This window comes from Mesoplodon bidens (assembly GCF_964165515.1).
Source record: "Mesoplodon bidens genome assembly, chromosome: Y".
In the NCBI taxonomy this organism is placed as follows: Eukaryota; Metazoa; Chordata; class Mammalia; order Artiodactyla; family Ziphiidae; genus Mesoplodon; species Mesoplodon bidens.
Window position 1 is genome coordinate 49,853,772 of NC_138180.1, and position 17,265 is coordinate 49,871,036.

The 17,265-nt window shown below is 46.2% G+C and overlaps 1 long non-coding RNA gene and 1 pseudogene across 2 annotated transcripts in view; one reads left to right on the plus strand and one right to left on the minus strand.

The window, feature by feature from the left end:
* LOC308609620 overlaps positions 1–17,265 on the plus strand; it is a 310,091-nt gene that overhangs the window by 257,350 nt on the left and 35,476 nt on the right. The window lies entirely within an intron of this gene.
* On the minus strand, positions 9,960–10,395 carry LOC308609650 (small ribosomal subunit protein eS24-like; annotated as a pseudogene). The gene has a single exon. The product of its transcript is annotated as a small ribosomal subunit protein eS24-like (transcript).

The following is a 17,265-nucleotide window of genomic DNA, read 5'->3' on the forward strand; positions in this document are numbered from 1 at the left end:
TATAGATAGATAGATAGATAGATATAGATATATAGATATATAGATATGGAAGACAGTATATATATTGTATATATATTAGGAATACAGTATATTGCATTGGGTATACAGTATATATATTGTATATATATTAGGAATACAGTATATTGCATTGGGTATACAGTATATATATTGCATATATATTAGGAATACAGTATATATATTGTATATTTACATACACAATTGTCACCCCTTATCCACAGGGGACACATTCCAAGACCCCCAGTGGAGGCCTGAAACCACTGGTAGTATCAAACCCTATATGTATTATGTTTTTTTCCTATATGTACCTATCTACAATAAAGTTAAATTTATAAATCAGGCACAATAAGAGAATATTCAAATTGCCAGCATCACTACTCTTGTGCTTTGGAGCCATTATGAAGTAAAATAAGCAAAATTACCCTACTTGGAAAGACACAAAGGAAGCTTCTGGGTGGCTCGTTACCCTCTAGCTCTTGAAAAGCACTTCTCTAGACACCCCAATACTTATCTTTAATGTAGCAGAGTCCACCTTAAAAAATTATACTACTTTTAGAAATATGCACAAACTCCATAAAGACCTTACAGGAGAATAATTGCACGGAATACCTCCCTGCCCATTACATTCTCATTATTTTGCAATCCACTTCTACATAGCCTATACATCTAACAAAACATTCTTGTCATTTTTGTTTTAAACAGTGAATGGTTATAAAAAGACACTTGAACAACATGGATACTTTAAAGAAAGCTATTTTACATTTATCCAGATATTTACACTTTCACTTTTTTTTCTTTTCGCATAACTGGGCTCTTATTTGGTATTTTTTCCTTCTTTCTGCAGATGTTTTATTTTTGTATTTTTTAGTATGTCTTGTGGAGCGGGTCTACATTTTCATTGTACCTGAAAATGTCTTTATACCACTTTCAATTTTGAAGGATATTTTCACGGGGTCTGTAATTCTAAGTTGACACTATTCTTTCATCACCTTGAAGATATCTTTCCATTGCTTCTGGCCTCTGTTTCTTCTGGTGAAAAGTCAGCCGTAATTCAGAATGTCACGCGCTCGTGTATGATGTGTCTTTTTGTTCCCTAGCTGCTTTGGAGATTCCCTCTGCATCTTTGATGTTCAGGGTTGTCTAGGAAATTGTCAGGTGTCGTTTCCTTTGTGTTTCTCCTGTTTGTGGTTTGCTGAACACCACCCATCTACGCGTCAACATCGTTCATCGATTCTGGAAAGTTCCCAGTGATTATCTCTTCGAATCCTCCTTCCGCCCCCATTCTTGTCCTTTCACTTCTGACTCCAATAGAAAGTCTGAAAACTGAAATGCAAAGAGAAGAGAGACTGGGGAAGCAGAGAAGAGACCTTCTGAGGTCTGTGGGACAATATACGAGCTTCCCTGTGACTCACGTCACTGTTGACTTCAGAAGTTTTGAGGACAGTGTTGGGACTTCATCTTCAGTCAGGCTTGGGATCTGGCCCTGGTCAGGCACCAGAAATATCTCTGTGCTTTTCCATGAAGTCCCCAGTTCTCTTAACCGTGAGGTCGGTCTCTCCAGTTACCACCAGGATGCTATTTGGGGTGTCTGTTTGCTCTGTGTCTCACATTGGAGAAGTCCCCCCACCCTGTGACACTGCCTTTGTCTTTGGAGGGCTGCTGTCTAATACCCTGTGAAGCCCAGGCATGCCTGAGTACACTTTGCATCAGATCCACTTCCCTGATCCCTACCTTCTGAAAGAGGCTGCCTTGAACCTGGGCGAGAACTCATGGTATTGATCTCCTCTCTCTTCCCACCTCACCCACATGGGGCAGACTATCTCTTTCCTCTGCAGAGATTCTTGGGAAACACTTAGCAGGTGGTCAAAGTATGTACTGAGACTAGGACTCCCTCATGTTTCCCATCAAACACGCTTTAAAACTGTACTCCTCTTTGCTCCTTACCCTCACCTACAGCAGGGTCCTCCCACCCTGACCACTTCCACAAAGATCAAAGCCGACAAGAGTCTTGTCTTTCCTGGAAGGAGCTTGCTAGTTTTTGGAATTTAGTTTCTTGTGTTCCTCTGTGTCCTGAGCTTTTCACGAGTCTTTTTTTATAATAAAAAATGATGATTTTTTTGAAAAGTATGTTTCAAACATATGTTTTGATTATGAGGATGAGAGCACTGTTTTGTCCTGAAATGGAACTAGGCATCCTAACAATCATATTTAATTCTGGTGTTTAATTAGGGGGAAATGAATTTTATTGTACCCTAAGTAGCCAACCCAGATATTCATTACTTTGCACCAGGTTGTCTAAAACACGCGTTCCTTTTTTGTGTGTTTCTTCTTGTGCCTCTTACTTTTATCAGTCAGTCTCTCCGTGGCTGTCGTAATATCACACTGTTTAAATAATTGCAGATTTACACGCGGGATAATTCGTTCTCCCTCTCCCATCCTCCACTGCTCTTCTTCCTGAAATTGCCAGGACGCTTTTGTACATTTATTCTTCCAGATGATCATAAGAATAATTTTGTGACCCGAAAAACAAACCAAAAAATTCCATGGTGACATTCATTAGCTTTGTGTCAAACATACATTCATTTTGGAAAAAAAAAAAATAGCACATACCAAGGGGGAAAGGGGAAATGGGATGAACTGGGCTTGACATATATACACCACTGATACTATGTATAAAATAGATAACTCATGAGAACCTACTGTAGAGCACAGGGAACTCTACTCAATGCTCTGTGGTGACCTAAATGGGAAGGAAATCCAAAAAAGAGGGGATGTATGTATACATACAGCTGATTCACTTTGCTGTACAGTAGAAACTAACACAACATTGTAAAGCAACTATACGCCAATAAAAATTAATTTAAAAAATAACATGTAAACACTATTGAATAATCTCATCCAGAAACATACTGCATTTCTTCATTTATTTTGGCCTGTTTCTCTACACCCTCCATTACACTTTGTATTTTTCTTCATAAAGAATTTAGTTTTGGGCTTCCCTGGTGGCACAGTGGTTGAGAATCTGCCTGCCGATGCAGGGGATACAGGTTCGTGCCCGGTCCGGGAAGATCCCACATGCCGTGGAGCGGCTGGGCCCGTGAGCCGTGGCTGCTGAGCCTGCGTGTCCGGAGCCTGTGCTCCGCAACGGGGGAGGCCACAGCGGTGAGAGGCCCGCGTACCGCAAAAAAAAAAAAAAAAAAAAATTTAGTTTTGAAAAAAAGAACAGTGGAGAACAGAGAAAGTTATTACGTTAAGAGTCAGTTGGACACATCCATATGCCTAAGGCAGCCTTGGTGAAAAAGACTCAGTCTCCTGTCTGTGTTAACTGCTTCCTCTCCCCTGTTTAACCTTATGGTACCATGGACACCTCTGCTTTGCTTTTCACCTTCTCACTCCAATCCCAGGCCCCGTGTGGATTTGTCTATGACCACTTTCTTCTTTTCATTGAGTAAATAAGATTTTTTTTCTTACATTAGCATTGAATAGTGAATCCCAATGGTCCATTTTCCAGAAATAGAAAAATAGATTTTACTCCATAATACTTGAATATTCAATATCCCGATACGCATTTTAATAGGAGAAGGGGGATGGCCTGGTAATATACAACAGTTAGAACCTTCAAGGCAAATGAAGAAACATGGACGTGACTGTTAACTCCATGACCTCGAAAAATGTTGAAAGTGTGATTCTCCCTGAATTCCTTGCTGAAGATTATTGTTGTTAAGGTCTGGCACTGAAGAAGAGCTACTGTACTGTTTTGCATGCTTGAACGGTATTATCGTGCACAAAGCAGGAGCTAAAGAATGGGAAAAAAAAAAAAAAAAGATATTACCGAAGTTCTCTGAGCTGACATCCACCTCTCAGGACTGACATAACATACACTCAAACGCGGATATCAACTAGAAACCGCTGCGAAAATGTAGTCACTAGATCTTAACTAATTAGAGGCATATTAAATCACCCAAAGTTGTAAGTGTGACCCAGCATCAATACAGACATTTTCTCATGCTGTGTATGCCCCAGAAAGACATGTGTGCACCATAGCACACCATTTTCATAGCAAGGCTGGAGTGGGCTGGGTTCAAATACATAATCAAATTTTAGAGGAAGTGAAATCATTTTTAAGTGCCTGCTGTATACACAGAGAATTAATACCCACATTGTAGTAGAATATATATTGATGTTTTCAAGGGGAGAATATATTTTTGTTTTCAATGCAAAAGGCCCGTAAGGTGTTATTAGATATGGTTAAAACAATCATCTTTTTCAAGAACTGCAAAGATGCCAGACTTAATTAGTTTCACATCACAGAGAAAAATGCTGGAGAAGGAAATTGGAGTCAGAATCCTGACATAGATTCTGAGCACATTGGGCATGTCTGAACACAAGTAGAAGCTTCTATCTAGCTGTCCAGGCAGATGTTTTATAGGTAGGGAAGAGATTTATCTTATGGAAATGGATATTTTTTCTCAGTGTTTTATTCTTCTTTAGGGTAGAACTCATTCTTTCTGCCTGTTTTCATTGCTCTTGGCTTGGCCTTTTTGTTTCTTTCTACTGCTCAGCACCTGTGAATGCCTTGAAGTTTGTTCTCTATTATTTGGTTATGTAATCAATATCATAACTATCATGAAAATACTAAACAGCTATATCTAAAGCATATCACAGAGGAGGAAACTGGCTACCCTCTTTGCTCTACAAGACTTGATTCCCTATAGGGGCCATCAGCAGGCAGTTTCTGTAAAGGGCCAGTTAGTGAATATTTTAGGCTTTGAGGGCTGTAGAGCCTCTTCATAATTTCTCAGATCTACCATTGCAGGATGGAAGCAGCCACAGGCAACACATAAACAACTGGGCTTGGTTTTATGCCAATACAACTTTATTTACAAAAACAGTGGCAGGCTGGATTCGGACTAGTGCCAGAGTTTAGGAACCCTGCCCTAGAGAGAAGCAAAGCCCTCCCTTCACCCTCCTCCCTCTTTTTTTTTTTTTTTTTTTTTCTGGATAAGGAAATATAGACCACGTTAGAACCTACAGACTGTCTTTTGTTTCAGGGCCTGTAAAATCATAGGTGTAAAAGGCTGAGGCAAGGAGCGTGAATGATCAGATTGAGTTGGCTGTTGGACAGTAGGGCTTCCTGGTGACTGTGGCTACTGGAAGCGTGAGTGGCTGCCCACGTTGAAAGGACTCTGAGCATATACAAAGTCGTGTTGCACATGCAGATGGCCTGGGGGGTAAACAAGTGTTTGTGTGTGTGTGCCCACCCTCCGTCCCTGCACTAGGACCTACCTGGAAATGAATAAACACAGGGGCGCACTAGGGTGCCTGCAGGAGTCCAGTATCCAGCAAACCTCAAGTCAGCCATGGAGTGCAAACCTGAAATTGGGGAAGACAACGCACCTGGTGAGCCTCCTCTCCGTCGCCACCTCTTTCCCGTAGCTCAGCTCTGTTCCCTCTGCCCCCACTGCTCTGTTGATTCCGCTTCTGCGTCTTCCTCTGCGGCCACCGTCCCTAACGAACAGGGACTTCTTCTGGTGTTCAAGATGCAAAGGACTTGACGACGCGTTTATAGGAGGCTAGGAAAATTTTGTCTGGGCGGAAAAGGAATGACTGATGGATTAAAATACTTGAAGCAACCAGAGGACAGTGGCATTGCATGCAAAATATACAATACACTGCTCGGCACGTAATACTGATGCTTCCCCAAACGTTCTCACTCCTTCTGTCTTCCTCCGGACCCTCAACAACATGGCATCCGCGTCAGCCTGCGTGAGGAGGATGCCCACACACGGTTGATCAGTAGCCTCGCACAGATGCAGCTATTTTTGGTTTTCTACAGCCAGCGGACCGTCATGCGGGCATTCAGAGCCAGGCTCAAACAGCCAGAGCTTCAGCCCGGCTCCCATCTCTGTATCCTCAGCCCAGATCTGGCTTCAGGACTCTGGACCAATATCCAGCTGCCTACCACGCATGTCCTCCTCACACTCCACATGTGTCAAAGACAGTTTGTCTTTGTCCCTGGCACTGCTTCCCTAAGGAAGGGCCAAGGGAAGGATCTAGCAGTTTCCTTTTGCAGCTTCTAGAGGATGCCCTCATCCCTTACCTCATGGCCCCCTTCTCCTCCTGCAAAGCCAACACCATACCATCTTCATCTCTCCCTGATTCTGACGCTCCTGTCTCATTTTCTCAATCCTAAATACCCCTGGGATGACTTCGGGTCACGTGGATAATCCAGGACCATCTCCTCATCTCAAGGTCTTTGCCCTGATCCCATCTGCAGAGCCCCTTTTACCATGTCAAGTGACATAGTCACAGGTTCCAGAAATTGGGACTTGGACATTTTCATCTCCCTCGCCACACTTCCCAAGCCCGGTGTTCATCCTAGATGGTGCTGATCTTGACTATCCCTCAAGTCTGCTCTCTTCTCGCTGCTTTTATGTCTACAGCCCTGGGCTTCATCCGCAATCTCAGCTCCTCTCACTTGGATTGCCGCTGTAGCTTCCTCACTCATCGTCTTTCTCCAGCGTACTTGCCGTCTGGCTTTCAGTGTGTTTCTCTAAGATTCCACTCACTCTCATCCCTCTAACGTCCATCGCTCTGCTGAGGGAAGTTCTCCCAAGTGATGCCTTTGGCCTTCTGTGTCCTAACTCTGCGTCTGCCCTCTGAAGGTTGCCAGCTTCCAGCCCTACCCGCAGCCTCACCCACGTGTCTCTGCTGAGCTGTGCTGGCTCACGCTTCTCTGTCTTTGCGTCTGCCCTTGCTTCCGTCTGGACCACCCTTCCCACGTCCTTTCTCCACCTCCTCCTCTTTCAGCAAAACTCCCTTCCATACGGTTTGTCTTTACTAAACCGTACCGAACCGTAATTATTTAGCTGCCGCTTCTCAGCTCTTCCCCAGCATCCTGGCCACACCACGCCAGTTTTCATGATACCACGTTGTGATTTGTTATTTATTGGTCCCTTTCCACTTCTAGACGATCAAGTTACTCGGGGGAAGGTGGGCATATCATTGGACTTTTTTTTTTTTTTTTTTCTGAAAGCCCTGGAGCCTCACACAGTGCCTGGCTGGCACGTAAGAGGGAACTTACATGTCTGTGCAAAGGCTAAATCCGTGGCGGAACGGCATGAAACTAGAAGTGAACCACTTCTAGTTTGAGACTAGAAGAAGAAAATGAGAAGAAATGAGACTAAGACTAAGCAACATGCTACTAAAGACTAAATCCTTGAAATCATCAATTAATTTAGGGTTTGAATTTTTTTTTTGGCCGTGCCGCATGGCTTGCGGGATCTTAGTTCCCCAACCAGGGATCGAACCCTGGGCCCCTGCAGTGAAAGTGCCAAGTCCTAACCACTGCACCGTATGGGAATTTCCTCATCAGTTAATTTACAAGTGCACTTCTCTCCTTGCGTCTCACCCTCACCAGGAACACAACCCATGGGGAAGGCGTGTGCTTTATTCACGTCCCTGTGTGCTTTCATCCATTTGTTCAACAACAAGTGTTGACAGAGTGACAGTGAGGGACCCGCAGTGGTGTGCGTTGTGGATTCTCTGACTGGAAATCCTCCCTCCCTTAGACTGGTGTCCAGTAGCAGACTTGTCCTGCACCCCTGGTCCCCATGTTGGACAAGGGCACCGCCACAAGTGCTCTGTCTAGGAAGGTGGGGTATTTCCTTCACTCTCTCTTGCTCAACACCAGCGTAGAATCGATCTCTTGGTACCATTCCTCCATCTCCTGAAAGCTCTTCAACCCACCCACCTCCCTCTATGACCATGACCACCACCCCACCTAAGCCACCTTACTCATCCTCAGGAAGACGGTCCCTAGATCCACTTGGGCTTATGGGAGAGATTCTGAAACTTGCAAAAGCCATCCTTCTGCGCTCTTGCTGTTATGCTTGAAGCACTTGTTACAATGGCCCTGTGACACTGCATGACATGGGCTTCCACTCTTGTTCCAGCTTCATTTGATGGAATGCTCTCTGTCACTCCCTTGGCCCCCAGGCCTTCAGTCTGGCTCTCAGCTTCCAAAGTAGCCAGCCTCTTCCTGCCTGGTGTGAGAGATAACTGCTCAGTTCAGGCGCCGTAACAAAACACCATAGGTTGAGCGGCTTCAACAATAGAAGGTGATTTTCCCACAGCTCTGAAGGTTGGAAGTCCAAGATCAACGTGCCAGATGACTTGGTTCCTGGTGAGGACCCTCTTCCTGCCTTGTAGAGGGCCACCTTCTCTCTGTGTCCTCCCACGGTGGAGGGAGAGAAGGAGAGAACTCTGGGAGACTTTGATTCCATCAAACCATGACTTCATTTAACTTTGATTACCTCCCGCAAAACCCCACATCCAGATACAGCCACATGAGGGTGCTCACCTCAGCAACACATATACTGAAACTGCAACGATACAGAGAAGATGCGCATGGCCCCTGTGCGAGGATGACTCGCAAATTTGCGAAATTCATGAAGCGTTCCATACTTGTACTGGATGCCGTAAGACAACCCTTGTTCCTTCGTGGACCCTCCTCTTTGAGGCTTGCATGCTTAAGGATCCCAAACGACTAAGAAATTTTAAAAAAAGAAGACTCTCATTCATACCATTCTCAACTAAAGAATTTTATCTGTTTTGAGCATGAACTTCTCATGCTACACAGAAGTAACAGTATGGTAGTCAGTTGTGTATTTGGAAATGTCTTGGTAGCAGGGATGTTTTCACAATTTTCAGAGATTATGCATTCTTCATGAATACTTTCATACGGCTGCTTGAAAATACACATTTCCAAACTTGCAGTATAGGTGTGAACAAGGTGAAAAACAAACAAACAAATACAGTCACATTACAGCGATATACAGTCCCATATGAATTTGGTGAGGTACAAGTCATTCATAGCACGTAGCCCAAACAGTTAGCTCACCAGATATCATGTGCTCACCTGTATTTCCTAGACCACCATGTAAGGAGGTAGCTAGCACCAGGTGACTAGTTTTGCCTGATGAGCTGTGAGCAGAGGCACACATGTCATTTTCAGGTGCAGATGGCAAGTAGCCAGTACTGGTCCTCCTCCTCTCTCTTCCCTGCAAGGTGTTTCTGGAGGCCACATGTTCCAGATAATGTAGCTCCAGGGCACAGGGAGACCCCATGACTCCCATCAGACTGTGATGTAAGAAATGGAGCTTTGCTTTGGGATGACCTAAGGGGTGGGATAGGGAGGGAGGGAGGGAGGGAGGGAGGCTCAAGAGGGAGTGGATATGGGGGTATATGTATACATAGAGCTGATGCACTTTGTTGTACAGCAGAAACTAGCACAACATTGCAAAGCAATTATACTCCAATAAAGATATATATATATAAAAGAAATGGAGCTTTGTAGCAATTTGCTCCTGATAGTTTATGGATTATTTTTTTTAGCAGCATAACCTAGCTTATCCTGACTAATACATGTCTCAAGGCCTTTGGCCTGCTGACGCCTCCACCCAGAATGTTCTTTGCTTCTTCTCCTCTCAGTTATTGTTTGGGTCTAAAGTCACATTCTCTAGGTTTTTTCCTCTGTCCTCCCAGCCTTTCTCAGGCCACCCTGCGTTACTTCCCCAGAGCCTGCACCTTGCGGGATGCCTTCTCTCTTGTAACCATGTATCTTACTGCACCTTGTCCTCCCAGCTCCTAGCTCATTGCCTACACTTGCTTGACCCTCCATAAATGTTCACCTTCTTAGTAGCCTGTGCTCAGAAAAGACTGAACGGATGGATGCAGGAATGAATGAGGGGATAAAACATGGTGATTCTGTGATCTAACCACACATCTGCTCGCATCTGAGTGGGGAGATCAGAGTTTGCAGCTTCAAGTCCAGTCAGCACTTTCAAGGCCACAAAAGCCGTCCAGCTTGATTACAGGTAGACCTTTTTTTTTGGCGTGTAAAAGATCTTAGTTTATTAATCCTCTCGTGAAAAGGCTGCTCACGTCCCCACAGATACAGTCACGGCAGAATCTTCACTCCTCTTGTTGGCAGCACCAACACTGGCCTTTGCAGTCCCCCTGACTTTCTGCATTCTGTTCCTGAGTTCCTTTCGCTGTTTTCTGGACGTCTTTTTCTTCTCATACAGGCCATGTCTTGCAGCCTGGGTTTGGGCTCATTCTTCTCCAGTAATCCAAGGCATCGTAAACCATGTCAAAGCCAGTTGTCTGGCCACCATCAAAATGGGTTGTGAATCCACATACAAAGATGGCATCTGGTGTGGTCTTGTATATGCATTTTGGCTAGTTTTTCCCCCAAATTTCTGTCTTAGGTCTATTGCCTTTCCAGGGTGAAGGACGTTGATGCCCGTTTGTTTCCACTGAAGTAGTCGGTCGGTCATGAACTTCCTGGTCCTGGATAGTTACTGTGTCTTTCATGATGGTGGCTGATCTTCAAGCAGCCTTGGAGGACAAGAGCGTGGGTAGGCCTTTGGAGGCCTTTGGGATTCTGAAGATGGAGGCCCAAGTGAGGAGAAATAAAAGGATGCATTCCCTCTAAGCCAAGGGGAGGAGCGGATGCCGCACTTCCATGATTTCTGATCCTATAAAGAAAATCACTCCATATGCACACAGCTTTACCACAGTCACTATGGTTATCATGTTTTCTTAGGTGTCTGTTACCAGAAAGGCAGGAAAATGCCCCGCGTTTCTCACACTTCCCTCCATCACCGTGACACCTCCGTGCATGCCTGAGTGTCATTCAGTTGGCTTGAATCAATACCCGCTGAAGATGAAACCAGCAACTGTGTCCCCCCGGCTCCGCAGAGATCACCCTTGGTTTCTCCTCCTCAGCCAAAATATACACTGGGTCTCTCTTTGCTTTTGTGCTGTGGCTGGCATGTCACTGCCAGCACCACTGCTTTCTGCCCACCAGCCGCGAGATCTCGTGATATCCTAGACACATTCCTTTGGTGTCTACCAGTGTCCCCCAAAGCGGAGCTAATCCAGCCTGAATGTGCACTCAGCACCGGAACGGCCCCCCTGGGTTTGGCTGGCAGCCCCCGAGCAGACCTTTTGTATCTGCGTCCCTTTGATGGACAGGCGCTGCGGATTCCCGGGACCCAGCTCCCAGAAAGGAACTCAGCAGGGAAGACGGACTGCTAAGTATCCTTCCAACCTGAAGATAAAAAACACAAATGAGAAGAGAAGGAACTGGGGCAAAGCTTCTGGCAGAGCTGGTACGTTTTCGTGGGAGAACAATACCCGGTTACGGCGACGCAAGACCTGGTATTTCGCCGTCGGCCTAATTAATCAGAGGAGGACCAACCCGGGCACGGTGATGCCAGTTCCCCATCCCACTGCTGTGGGTTTTAACTTTTGTCCTGATGTCTGAGGCTGACGTGTGATCCCAGGGCTCTCGTGGCAGGCGTGTGATCCCCGGGCAGCGTCACTCTATAAATAACAGGCTGTGCTGAGAATAGCAGACTTCTTCATTCCTCCTGCCAGAGACGACCTCTCAGCTCCTTGGGGGTCAGGACAAGGTGAGAGCCACAGAAAGGTGACAGAGAGACGGAGAGGGACATCACATAGTGGATTGAAGAGGGTCCTCTCCCAAATTTATGTCCCTGGGAATCTCAGAATGGGACCTCAGTTGGAAAGAGGATCTTGCAGGTGTCATCAGTTAAGGGTCTTGGTTGGAAATCATCCTCGTGCCCTCAGTTCAGTGACTGGTGTCCTTATAAGAGGGAGGAAAGGGGGATTTGGACAGAAGTATTCACAGAAGAACAAGCAAAGACAGAGGCAGAGATTGAAGCGAGGTGGCCACAAGCCAGTCAGCACCAAGGATTGTAGCAGCCACCAGAAACCAGGAAGGACCCTCCCCTAGAGCCTTCACGGGGAGTGCAGGCCTCCGGACACCTTGATTTTGCACTTCTGGCCTCCAGAACCGGGAGGGGATGCACTTCCCTTGTTTACAGACATCCAGGTGGTGGTCATGAGTTGGGGCAGTCACAGGAAACACACACAAATGCTGGCATCTTGATGGCACCAACCCTTCTTTCCCAGGTCTTGGCGATAGGCTGCCTTCCAAACTAAAGAATTGCAAGAGCCACAGAGGCTGTTTCCTTTCTGTTGAACTTGCTTTTCCTTGAAAATCCCAAATATGGTCCGTACCCCCCATCATTGGGCTGCTGCCAGAGGCCCTTGAAATCCTTCAGCCGTTGGCACAAAGACGCGGAAATAGAATCAGGGGCTGGCAAACCAGGAGGGGTGAACTGCTTCTCATTTGTTTTCTTTGCATGGGAAAGAAATCAGATGATCCCAGGCAGGACCCCGGGGTGAGAGCAGATGATTAACAACACAGAGCTGAAAATAAGCTTGTTTTTCACACCACCCTCTTGTTTTTATTTATTTTTTCTTGGTCACAGAACCATGTTGCGACAAAACCAAGTTTAATTACTTCACACTGTGCACCTCAAGGAATGTGATTACTTTGAGAAAAAAGAAAATCTAGGTCCTGCCGTGCCACCCACCCTGGACAGGCACCATGGCTTTTACAAAGGTCCATCGACGCCCTCAGGATCTGAGGTTATCAAGGTGCTTTTTATGGACACGTGTCCATGCCGGGGACCCGCTGAAGCTTAGTGCAGAGTGTGCTGACTGGGGAGACCATGATTCTAAGTAGGAGCCTTTGCCACGCCAGCTTCCTCCGGGGTGAGTCAGTAATCACAGCAGGAAAGGGGAGAGGGGGATTACGGCCTCTCCTATGGGACATTCAGAGTCATACTGCCCGTAACAATATAGACATAAAGTGGAGACATCTAGGAGCCTGAGAAGTTCCCTACCGTTCAGGGCAAGAAGTTTCTGCCAAGTGTGAATGTTAGTGGTACAACCAAGCTTAAAAACAAAAAACAAAAACTTGCTTAGGGTGGCCCAGGGACCACACTCAGCTCCTGCAGTCCCTGCCCTATGAACCCCTGGTCGTTTCTCATCGTGGCTATTTCCTTTCTTCCAGGCCTGTAGGATCCTATCTTTTTGACTCTACCTTTCTTCTGATTAGGTCAGGCCCACCCAGGGTAGTTGATGGACTCAAAAGTCAACCAGTGAGAACCTAGTCAACAGAGTGACATTCACATTGTTGATCCTCATGCTGAAACAAACAAACAGCAGAAAAACAACAACAACACCCTTCTGTAGGAATAAAAAGTACGGAAAGATGGAGAGAAAAGGGGTAGTGGGTGCGAGCAGACAGTCCTGAGTTTGGAGCCTACTTCTCGGCTTGTGTGCACAAGTTACCCCACCCCCTTAGCCTCGGTATTCCTTTGTATGGGGGTAGAAATCAAACCACAGTATTATAAAAATAATGTTTGTCCACAGTAGCCACACGGTGGAAGGAATCCAGGCGTCCATTGACAGAAGAGTGGATAAGCAAAACGCAGTATTTATAAAATTCAACCCTAAGAAGGAAATCCTGACACAGGCTACAGCATGGGTGAACCTGGAAGATATCACGCTCAGTAAAATAAGCCAGGCACAAAAAAACAAATATTGTGTGATTCAACTTCAGTGCAGTATGTAGAGGATATCATTCATAGACACAGAAAGTGGCGTGGTGGTTGCCAGGGCTGTGTGCAGGGGCAACGTGGTATTAGTGTTTAATGGGTATGGATTTTCAGTTTCGGGAAATGGAAACATTCTGGAGATGGACGGTGGTGATGATGGCACAGCGATGTGAATATACTTAATGCCACTGAAACGTACACTGAAAAATGGTTAAAATGGTCCAATTTATGTTATGTGTGTTTTTTGCCACAACTTAAAACTAATGATAATAATAGGTTAAAAAAAAAGAGAGAGAGAGAGTGACATTCACCATATTCACAGGTCCCATGCATTCTCAAGAGGAGGGCACTTTACACCAGCAGAAAGGGATCTCGGGGTACATCTTAGACTTCAACCTCCCACACCAATAAGTGCGTTCACGAGGGCTACCCCAGTGGGCCACTGGGTCTCAGTGGGACCGCAGATTCCCTGGGAGACTGGTAGTAGCTACCTCAGAGCCACCCTGCTCGGGGGAGAGGAAGCTGCAGTGAATATCCTCAGCCAGTGAGGGTCGTGCCTAGGGTGTCCACTCCCCTGAGTGTGCGGACCACACCAGCCCCCAGTGTAGCACACAGCCCTACCCTTCTGGCAGAGATAGTCCCACGCAGAGGCACTCCCGTGTGAAGCTGGCAGCCCCGTCAGTACCGGCCCGAACACACGGAGTTGATTTACCGCTGGGTTACAAAAGTTCTATCGTGATCACCTGGCAATGTGGTTTCTGATGCTTTTTTTTTTTTTAATTTTTATTAGAGTATAGTTGCTTTACAGTGTTACAGCCACTATGGAAAACAGTATGTAGGTTCCTTAAAAAACTAAAAGTGTTTTCTGACTCTTGGTCTAGACAAGGGCCATGGGATTTAGGACGCACTCCTTCAGTCCAGAACTCCGCTGGAGACCCCCGTGGCCGTTTTTTTTCCACCGATGGTTTGCAATCGATGTACCCAGTTAGATGGGCTGCTTGATGACATGGCTGGAGGAACGGAAACGCATGTTGGAAACTTATGGTTTGAACGCTCATGGGGAAAAAAAAATGCTTTGTGCAGAGCTTGATGGTTTAATTCTGAGACAAAACATAACCTGTGTGCAAATATGAAGTATGGGAGATGGTGCCTGATGCCTGAAATGTCTTCTGGATCCCCCATGTGTGCAGGTTCTTCCTGTCTGTCTGTCTCTCTGTCTTTTTCTGTTTCTGTGTCTCCCTTTCTGTTTACTGATCTCTGTTTCTCGCTTTGTCTCTCTCTAGATGAACCACATCCTTTATCTTCAAAAGGAAACTCTGTATGAGGGTGCTCCGTGGGGTCTTGTGCTCCCTCTCACGCACCCAGATTTCGGAAACCTTTGCAAGGCTCTCCACGAAGCCACAGCTGGTCCCCCCTCTGGTGAACTGAGTGGCTAGGGTTTGAACACGGAGGGCGTCTGCTTCAAAGTCTTACCTGTTTGCTGGGCACCCTTCCTGACACGACACGAATGCTCAGATCTTCACTGGATTCACTGCCTGCCTTCTTAAGAGTGGGTTTTAAACAAAATGCATGATTATCCATCTCCCCCCATTTTTCCTGGGTATCATTTGCTTGTTGCTCTAGGTGCCACCCCAGAATATTGGCCTTTTTTCCCCGGTCTCTTTGCTCAATGGACATTTTGACCTCTGTCCCCCGTGGAACCACCTTGACTTTGATTTCTGTCCTGTTCACCACGTTACTCCCCAGCTATTAAGAGCCAGCCTGTCTCAGACAGGGGGCCCTTGAAGCGGGCTCCGGCCAAACCTGCATCGGGTCTCTTTCTTCTGTTCCCTCCTGCCGGCCTGTGTACCTTCACGGTGCCAGCTCATGAAAGCCTCTGCCGAGGGGCGATGCCCAACGATTGCCTGAACTCTCAGACCTTTGAACGCCTTCATCCTTTCGAAAAAGAATGACAGTGCCTTTGAAAATTCAGTAGAAAGAACATTTCGTTCCATCCTGAGATCATACGTAAGATTACATCTCCCGGGAGGTGTCCTCACATATACCCCACGAGTGTTTTATGGGTAGGAATCCTTGTTTCGGGGGAAGATGGGAAGATGAGGCCAGGATGAGAAATTGGCTCCTGGGGAGGGTGTCTGGATGGGTGTAGCTCAGGTCAGACACCTGTCCCCTGACTTGGGAGAGGAGAGAGGGGAGGAACTGTCCCCTTGGGCTTTCTGAGTAGGACGGAAACACCTGGACCTACCTTCTAAAGAGCTGACTCAACATGGGAGAAAGTCCATCCTCACAAAGAAAGTCAAGAGCAGGCAGATGGATCCCTGGACAGCTCTGCCGCAGGAGCTGAGACCAAAGACAACAAAGACATGAAACAGTGTGAGCAGGTTCCCGCACGGAGAGACCTAGCAGGGCGGGGTGACGGGTGGGTGCTGTAAACGGGGCCAAGGTCACAGCCCAGAGCCTTACCCGCCATACCGTGTTGCCCCCCCGGATATTGGAAACGATTTTGGAGAGCATTCTTTCTTTTTTTTTACATCTTTATTGGAGTATAATTGCTTCACAATGGTGTGTTAGTTTCTGCTGTATAACAAAGTGAATCGGTTATACATATACGTATGTTCCCGTATCTCTTCCCTCTTGCGTGGAGAGCATTCTTTTAAGCAGTAAGTGATAGAAAGAGACTCTTAATTCCTCAATCCAAGGCATAGAGGCTTTAGCTTACCAGCGATTTCGGGAGACACAAGGATAAATCCTGCACTTTCTGGCTTTAGGGGCAGTCAGTCTTGTGAAGATTAAAAGGAGCTGAATTCAAACTACTGGGCTCTATGCCCCCCATGAGGGAAGGACCTATTAGCTTGCTAACTTTTACAGACCGTGGTTGGTATTTCCTTTGTACAGCTGTCGTGAGCTTTAGGTGCGGTCAGAGCTTTAAAGAATATGGCACAGCGTATATATTGAACGCTCTTGGGTCATTAGCTGAGTCTGGTCTCCCAAAACTCAAAAGGGACACTGATGACAGAAGGAGTGAAGTCTGTCACACACGTTCTGTTCAGTTTCTCTGTTTTTGATGATCAATTTAGCGGTAGAAAACACCGAAAGGGACAAGAGTCCAGTGGATCTAGGCATCCAGATGTGACCTTCCTCTTATTTTAGGATTGACTTTTTTTTTGCCATTACCTCCTGGCAATTTCTTATCAAACAGGCATATTAATGCCTTTCAAACATGCATACTTATATGGATGTGCTTATATACATACACAGAGTCCTGCATGCATACACATACGTACGTATTGAATTATTTGTAAGGTTGTTACTGAACCAAACTTGGGTCCACTCGCCCACGCACAGCAAAGCCAGTCTCCTGACAGCATGTTGTGGTGAAGGAAAATGCAGTGTTTATTGCAGGGGCCAAGCAAGGGGAACGAGCAGCCCATGCTCAAAAGGTCCAAAGTCTCCGATGGATTTCAGGGAAAGGGTTTAAAAGACAGGGTGAGGGAGTGGGGTTGTGGGCTGTGTGATCAGCTGGTGGACACTGTTCTGATTGGTTGGTGGTGAGGTCATCGGGAGTTGGCATCCTCAACCTTCTGGCTCCAGCTGGTCTGGGGTCTCCGTGCTGGTGGGCAGCATGCAGTTGACTTCTTCCCTGGTGGAGGTTTCAGTATCTGCAAAACAGCTCAAAGGACGTGGCTCGGAATATGATCTATAGTCCTTGAGGAGGAATGGAGTCCTTGGCTTTCTCTAATGACTAAAC